Raw genomic sequence first — 9,245 nt, 5'->3', positions numbered from 1 at the left:
TGGCTCTTTGCAACAGTTTATAAGTAAAGCAAAATCCAGTCTTCACCAGGACTCAGCTTCAAGTCAGGTTCTTTTGAAGGTAACCTGTCAAATGACCTGATTAAAGATGCTGAGAATATTTCAGGGAATTTTCAAGACATGCTATACTGGCTTCTATCAATATTTTACTTTCTGGCTTTGGAAAAATTCCCATGAAAGGGACCTAGGAGAAAAACATTCCCATATGGCCCCTTAGACTGTGGAACAGAGCTCAATAGCCACTAAGTAAAGAAGCCTGTGTGTTCCCACAGATGGCTGTTGAAAAATGAATCATGCTTATCAATTTGAAAAAAAAAAAAACAGAAAGAAAAGAGCAAAATGTATAGAACTTCAGGTCATATTCAGGGTCTCATGAACGGCCAATGTCAAATAATCTGGAGTTAGTGTGCTCTATCCAAGTTCTTCTCTCCCCAGTTTCAATTTTCAGAACAAACAGTGCTTCCAAAAGAGCAGCCACTGTCCTCTGAGTCTCTGTTGCACATCACATAGTCTGAAAACGGCTATGCAAAGCTGATACATCCTACCCGGTTGTATTAGTTTGTGAGGGCTGCAGTAACAAAGTACTGCAGACTGAGTGGCTTAGGCAACAGGAATGTATTGTCTCCCTGTTCTGGAGGTTAGAAGCCCAAAATCAAGGTGTCAGCATAGTTGATTCCTCCTGAGGGCTGTAAGGGAAGGGTCTGTTCCAGAACTTTCTTCCTGGCTTATATATGGCCATTTTCTCCCTGTGCTTCTTTACATCATCTTCCCTCTACTTGTCTGTCTTTATGTCCAAATTTTCCCTTTTTATAAGAACACTCATAATATTGGATTAGGGCCAACCTTTAATGATCACAATTTAACTTGATTACTTCTGTAAAGACCTTATCTCCAAATAAGGTCACATTCTGAGTTACTGGGAGTTAAGTCTTCAACATGCCTTTCTAGGGGGGGACACAGTTCAACACATAATGCTGGAACAATGGTCTATGCAACTTAATGAAGAGCTGAAGTACACTTTTTCTTCACATCTAGGAAACCCTCTGTTGGAACTGGACCTAGGGGAGTTTGGTTCAGTGACAACCAGGAAGGACTGGGACCAAGGCTTATAGGATGGTTCAAGGAGACTATGCAAAGAGTAGGGATAAGAGGATGTGTGGAATTCCCAGGCGTCCTGAGAACAAAGCTGTAATCAGGGGACATGGAGTCCAGCCAAAACAACTTATAGGCCAAGACCAGAGTCTACAAGCACATTCCCCAAATACATTATAGAAGCTCAGCAAGAGCAAGACAAATGTAAGATGGGATTATATCATCTAGGAAGTCTCAGTTGTAAACAACAAACTTACTCTGGCTGATTTAAACAGAAAACAAATTCATTAAGAGAATATTGGGAACACAAGGAAACTTTGGGGAATGAATAACAGGTTTACTATCTTGCTTGTGGTGGTGGTTTGACAGGTTTGACATATGTCAAAATTTATCCATATGCATTTTATTGCATGTCAGTTGTACCTTAATAAAACCGTATTTTTTTAAAGGTATTGAAATCTTCTGTACACTGATGCTGGGAGCGTAAATTGGTACAGTTGCTTTGGAAAACGATTTGGCGTTATCTGTGAAAACTGGACAAATGCACATCCTAGGACCTGCCATTTTACTCCTAAGTAACCACCCAATAGAAATGCACCCAAATCTTCACAAAAGACAAGTACAAGAATGTTCATAGAAGCACTATCATATTAATAAAAAATGTAAGCTGCCTAAATGCCCATCAATGGTATAATGGTGTGCAGAAAGGGTTAACTCTGTAAGCCTGGACTACTTAAACCCTGTACATTTCCAAGGTCTTCAGGACTGGTACTTGGCTTGGCTCCTGGGAGAAGATCTTGGAGCCCTTGGAGTACCCTGCCTAAAAAGAGCGTCTTTATATGTCTAAAGCCTTGGGCTATGCCAGATAGGTTAAGCTAGCAATGTGACTTATGTGAATGCCTGTTTTTGTATGCCTAAGCCTTTGGGCCGTGATGTATCAGTTTGACCTATAAGAGGGTGGAGATTGAGTAGCTAAGAGCAGTCATGTTGGCACTGCGTGCCTATGTGACTGACCTAAAAATAAACAACAAACAAACAAACAAACAAACAAAAAAACTGCCTGCACACCAAGGTTTAGATGAGCTTCCCTGATTGGCAACACTTTGCACATATTGTCACACATACTTGCTGGGAAAATTAGGCATTGTCCATGCAACTCCACTGGGAGAGAACAATGGAAGCTTATGCTTAGGTTCCTCTAAACTCAGCCCTGTGTACCTTTTCCTTTTCCCTTTGCTGATTTCAAACTGTATCTTTTAACTGTAATAAACATTAACCATGAATATGACAGCATTTCTGAGTTCTGTGAGTCTTTCTAGCAAGTCACTGAATCTGAGAGTGGTCTTGGGGACCCCTGACACAAATGTATAAATATATTTATAAGATGGAATGCTTTACTATTTCAATAAGAATAGACAAGCTACAACTACACAAAACAATAAGGATGAATCTCACAAACATAATGTTAGACATACACAAAAGCATATGTAGTATAATTACATTTGTATAAAGTTTAAAAAAATAGGCACAACTAATCTATGATGTTAGGAGTCAAGATCCTGGTTGTCCTTGGATGACAGAGGATACTTACTGAAGTGGGAATAAAAATGCTTTTAGGATGTTGGTAATATTCTATTTCTTGATCTGGGCACTAGTTATAAACATGTGTTTAGTTCATGAAAATTCAGTTTGTAAAATATTATTACTTATGTGATATATATAGTATATATACATACATACTTCAATCACAGAAAATGTTAAAGAATATTGGATGGCATGCAGCATCTCTAAAAACACTGGACAACCAGGCTGGCAGACTACACAGTAGAAAAAGTATCCCAAAATCTCACCATAGAAGAGGTCTAGTGAAAACCCCACTGCCACACTGCTAGGTACCAAATGGCCATCTACCAGGACGTCATTACTATGACTACTAGAAATGTTGCCTCTAAAAAGGTGGATGTACCTCCTCTCACTGCTGCTATTCCTTTTTGTCCCTAGAATGGGGTCTCTGCTTTGTCCCTGCACCTGATTCTTCTTTAAAATATGGAACAAGTGTGGATATTGGTCCTTGTCATAGACTAGGACTAGATGATGGGCTTTCATCTGAACATCAAGGATGCTAGAATAAATTAATCTGGCGTTTTTAGTTTCTATGATGGGAGACTCTGCCTCACAAGAAGAAGTTACAGATACTGGATAGTCAAAAGAATGAGAAATACGCACTAAAGATGTTTTGCATCAGGAGATCTAAACCAAGTTCAAAAAATGTTTATTGATCCCCAACTATATGTCAGGCACAAATATATATATTTGATCCTCACAACTTCTCTGCAAAATGGTATAGACCTTGGATATACCCCAGAAATCCTCAAGGTCTTTTTTGAACATTTAGCCATGTACTGATCTGTCCATGCATGATCTGAAAACTACCTAAGGCTGGGGAAAAAAAAAAGGATCAAACACCTAAAAGGGCCAGGAATAGTACCTGTTCACAAGCTAGAAGGGAAAAACTCATAAATCTTGGAGCAATGGGTAGTAAACCCAGAAAGATGTTGCTCAGTAAAAAATAATTAGCTCTAGTAGAACACAGTTATGTGCTTACCTAATAAATCACAAAAACAAGACCTAAAAAGATCAAACTGTATCCAAGTAATTTAACATCCCAGAATAAAGCTCAAGAATATTTTTGAAAATACAAACATATCCAGTATCTAAAAAGGTAAATTTTACAATGTCTGGCATCCAAACACAGATTACCAGGCAGACAAAGAAGTAGGCAAACAGGACCCCAAATGAAGACAATAACCAATTAACTAAAAGTAACTCAGTATTGACACAGATGTTAGAATTATAAATGAAAACACTAAAACAATTATTATAACTGATTTCCACAGGTTCAAAATGTTGAGACATGGAAAATATTTAAAAATATAATAAAAGACCCAAGTAGAATGTGTTGGAAAGAAAACTATAACGACTGAGAAGAAAAATGCACTCACAGATTAGACATAGCAAAAGAAAAGATTAGTAAATTGAAGACATAGCAATAGAACATATACAAAGTGAAACAGAAAGAAAATAAAAATACAAAAAAAGTGAATTGATGTGCTGTGGGAAAACTTCAAGCAGCCTAATATACATGTTATTGGAGTCTCTAAAAGGGCTGGGGAAGTGTTTGAAGAACACAGAGAAGTGTTTGAAGAAATAATGGCCAAAATACCTCCAAACTATGAAAACTATAAACCCACAGATCCAACCTCAATGAACAATAAGTACAAGAAATGTGAAGTAAACAACATCAGACACATCAGAATAGTTTGGAGTGGTAAGACACTCTTTCAGAGTCACTGAACAGATCTGGAACTGTGTTCTGGAAATCACAAGTTTTTAATTACTTTTTTAAAGCCATACACACTCTAGAGAGATTTGATTCAGAGGGAAAGGGCTGGGAAGCAAAGGAAAAAGTTAGGAGGGTTTTACAGTAATCCAGTGAGTTCCATGAACCTGAACTAGGGTTGTGAAGCAGCGATGGAAAATAGAAACATTTAGGAAGTAAACATTATGGTACTTGGAGAGTGTTTGTAAAGGTAAAGAATAGTTCTTTTAGAGAACTGATAGAAGGTGTCAAAATTCATTGAGCTAAGGGGGAAGACAGTTATTTAATTTTAGACGTTCTGAGTTTGAGGTGGATATAAGCTCCCCATTTAAACTGGGATAAGCTATCTGGCATACAGATACAAATTTGGGAGTCATTAACACATAATCTGAAAGTCCCGAAATCCTCCAGCCTTCTTGTGATAATCTTACCTTTAATATCCAAATAAAATGACCTGAATTTTAATCCCATGAATGCAAATACAAGAAGTCTGGGCCCAACAAATGGTCTTAGTATAAAGTGGGGAAACACACTAGGACCCAGACCTCTAAGGAGGGGACATTAGCCAGCTGCTACTCTTGTCTCTGGGCCCAGAGAAGGGTTCTAGGGGGCTGCGACTCAGACCTCTGAGGAGGGGGCACTGGCTGGCTATGCTGGTACCTCTGAGGGGGCAATGAGGCTGAAGTGAGAGTGTTGAAAAAACTGCAAACTGGATTCAGCCTCTCCCACAGAAATAAACTGCTGCTGCCATGGTGAAAAAGCATTGCTGGTGTGACTCTCAAGAATAGGAAGCAAAACTGAAACAGAAATGAGCAAGTCCCTTTTGATTCTTTCACACTCAGAGTCACTCTCCACTGGCAAAGTCTAATGGGAAGCCGCTGGCAAAGGCAAAAAGTGGTTTTTAGAGTCCCACCATTGCTAAGCAAAGCAGAGAATAATGGGTTTGGAGTTGAGAGACAATTACTTAATACTTCTGCCTTGGGGGAAAGAGGGTAGGTATCTTATTGTTCTTCTTGTAGTTCTGAGCAGGAATTGCGGTTCCAAGAATGGTTGTGTTAAATCTTCCTTGGTGACCTCAAGGAGCTGGTTCTGCTTTCAGAAGGGACGACAGAATATGACTTCTGTCACAAGTGTCCTTTCTTCTAGAGATAAGGTGAACTCTGCTTTTGAGAATAGAGAGGGAGAGAGAACCTAAGCTAGGACAATACTGAAAAGCCGTTGTCCTATAAATTCTTTTAAAATGCGTTCTTCATTTCCTGCATGTTTAGAATTAGCAAAATGAAATTCTTCATTCAGATATTATAGCCAGTCTGATGCATATTAAATTTCATATGGTACTCAGCGCATTACATCTTCCTCCACCAATAGCAACAAACCAGCCAGAGGCTGGAGGGAATGTAGCAGCTCTGACAATGTTAAGCTGCCAAGTGAAGGCACCTGTTACGAGGCTGCCTCTTTGGAAAACAAAAGAGGCAATCTCCTAATAAGGACAAAATCAGTAAGAAATAAAGTAGATGGAAGTTGAGCGTTGAGCACCTGCTGTGAAGGGGAAAGGAAAATCTGTTTTACATAGTAAGATATGCCTGGTAGAAAGCCATCAAAAAAACTTGGGTGAAAATTCTTGGGAATGAGAAAAATCTTGGCATGCTCTTAGAAAACCACTTGTGTATGAATTTACAACTACAGGAAGGAAGGGGACCCAAGCCATGCTGTCATTTTGAGTTACTCTTAATATTCTGCATAACATAACAATAACAACACTTCTGTGGCTCTGGCTCTTCATCCTCATATTCTTTTTGAGCTTGACAAGCCTAGAGTTTAAAACATTGCTTTCATCATGGAGCATCTCGGAATCACAGCATATCAGATCTAGACAGGACCTCGGAGCAAGAGAAATCATAAAGAGCTGAAAGGAAATCTGTAGCAATAAAAATTTTATAACTATAAACAAAAACCTCTGGGGACCTAGAGTTATATGTGTCTGAAAACTAATATTAAGGAAGGAAAGAAGATTGTTTGGGGTAGTTCAAGGAAATAACTTAAAAAAACAATTTTAAATAAAGCCACTGAATTAGAATGAGAATTGCATTTTAATACTGAAGATAGAAAGTAATGGAGACTTTATTCATTTTGATGAAATTATTATACCATTAAATAATAGGGATCTTTCACCTAGGAAACTCAAGCATTTATAAATTCTGAGTAGGCATTATTGTTCAAATTTTTATAGAGATGTAAATCCTCATAAAGCAATTTAGATACAAAGAGGTATTGTTCTAGTTATACTTACTGAGCCCAAAAATGTGCTAAGATCTTCAAAGGCTTATACTCTGTTTCCATTCTACGTTAATTTGCCCCATTGTTATGGGCTGAATGTTTGTGTCCCCCCAAAATTCATCTGTTGAAGCCCTAACCTCATAAGGGCCCACTAAGGAAGTAGCCGAGTTCAATGGGGTCATCAAGGTAGGACCCTAATCCAATAGGAGTAGTGTACTTGTAAAAAGAGACACCAGAACACTTTCCATCTCTGTCTCCCTCTTTCTGTTTTGGTGCCTTAAGCACCAAAGAAATGCCACATGAGGAGGTAGCTGTCTACAAACCAGGAAGAGTCCTTACCAGAAACCAGTTTTGCTGGCACCTTGGTCTTGGATTTCCAAGACTCCACAACCATGAGAAAATAAAGTTCTGTTGTTTAAGCCACCTAGTCTGTGGTATTTTGTTATAGCACCCAAACTAAGTAAGATACCCACCAAATCATATACACTGTTATACAGTACACTGCTCATACATAAACCAGTGCATAAGTTCTCCAGTGATAATGGAGAAGTAGCATTTGTTGACCATCTATGTCCTAATCTCTCATGAAGTTGTTTCGTTTATGATCTTGAAATGAAAACTTATTATGCACTGAGAAATGGGAGTATCAAGTAAACAGCTGTGATGGAGCTTGGTTTGAGCCCAAATATTAGGTTAGCGACCAGGAGTGCACAAGAAAGAAAAAGTGACTGTCATTATTTGGAAACACTGGCTCTATGTGTCATGGGGATGGAGAGAACCTTGACCACATATCTGTTACCTCAATCACCATAATCCAGACCTAAAATAGATCACTAGTCACAGGACTTTAAATAGAAAGGATAGCAACATAAAAGTTGATTGGTATGCTTTTCAACTTACATTCTATAAGCCCACATATTAGGTACGTACCCACATATTAGGTACATACCAGGTATTCTGCTTGGAGATCGAGGGGGATACAAAATATCTATAGAGGCAGTACTGTGTAATGGTTAAGAGTTTGGGATTTGGAGTTAACTAGAACTGGGGTGGAAATGGCTCATTTACAAGCTATGTGCCCTCAGGCAGATAAGTTTACTTCTTTCCTTTATTCCTACTTCACAAGGTACTTATGAAATGCTGCAAGCAAAACTCATGAAATAGTGTTTGACAGCATAGTAAGTCATTACCAGACTGCTGTTAATAATGTCAAATATGAATAATTAATTAATAATTTAAAAAAATAATTATTTGATCTGTAGGAGCTTATAATTTAATTTGAAACTAGAAGTTGACACCCCTTTTTACAGGGAACTTTGTTGTAACAGAGGTTCAAATAAAATGCAATAGGACTTATTTGTTTCTAGGAGAAAAAAGAGATTGGGAAAAGTTTTACAAAGGATCTAATACCTGAACTATTGAAAAAAGTTATTTCTAAAGAGTAGATTGTCTTTTAAGTACTGCACAAGTTTGTACCTGTGATGATAATACAGGAATGGAAAAATAGAGCATCTGAAAACAGATCTAAGAAGCTATGGGTTGAATTGTGTCCCCGCCTCCCACGTTCATATGTTGAAGTCCTATGCCTCATATTGTACTTAGAGAGGTCTCTAAAGGGGTATTTAAGTTATAACGAGATCATTAGGACAGTTCCTAATCCAATATGACTGGTATCCTTATAAAAGGTCAGATGGAAAAGACCACATTGAGACACAGGGTGAAGATGGCCATCTATTAGCCAAAGAGAGAGGCCTCAAAATAAACCGACCCTGCTGACACCTTGACCCTGGACTTCCAGTCTCCAAAACTGAGAAAATACATTTCTGCTGCTTAAGACACCCAGTCTGTGGTGCTTTGTTATGGCAGCTCTAGCAAACCACCACAAAAGTATATATTAGAACTGCATGTATAATAAATGTGGAATTACAATTCTGCGAAAATAGAATACATGGGATTCGGAAAATCACCTCCTATCCATTTGTGAGAAAATAGAGTAGATCTCTACCACATACCACACATAAAAATAAAATTTAAATGGTGTTAAACATGTAAATGTAAAATATAAAGCACATTAGAAAGTATACAGAAATATTTTATAACTTTGGGGCTAGAGAAGTCCTTCTAAGCAAGTCAGAAAACCCAGAAGCCAAAAACATTGATAGATTTTAAGTGCATGATGGGGTGGTGGCAGGCCTGGGGTGGAGAGGGCAACTTTGAGCCAGGCACTAAAGACTTCCATGAATGAAGAACCTCCAGGAAAAGACAAAGCTCTAAACAGCTGCCAGGTCCAGACAGAATGAGGCCATCTTACAGCAGCACGAGCCAAGTGAGAACTTTCTATCCTCATTACGTCTCCGCTTATCTCCTGTCTTTGTCCTAGCACATTCAGAAATCTCAAGGTTGCAAGCTAGGGGAGGAGAAGAAATGCTAGACTGGGAAAGAGAGCAAGTGGTCAGCTCTTAGTAAGTTCAGTGAGAGG

The sequence above is a fragment of the Rhinolophus hipposideros genome, assembly GCF_964194185.1.
Source record: "Rhinolophus hipposideros genome assembly, chromosome: 14".
Lineage (NCBI taxonomy): Eukaryota > Metazoa > Chordata > Mammalia > Chiroptera > Rhinolophidae > Rhinolophus > Rhinolophus hipposideros.
The sequence above is the reverse complement of the archived record's forward strand: the minus strand, read 5'-3'. Positions refer to the sequence as shown.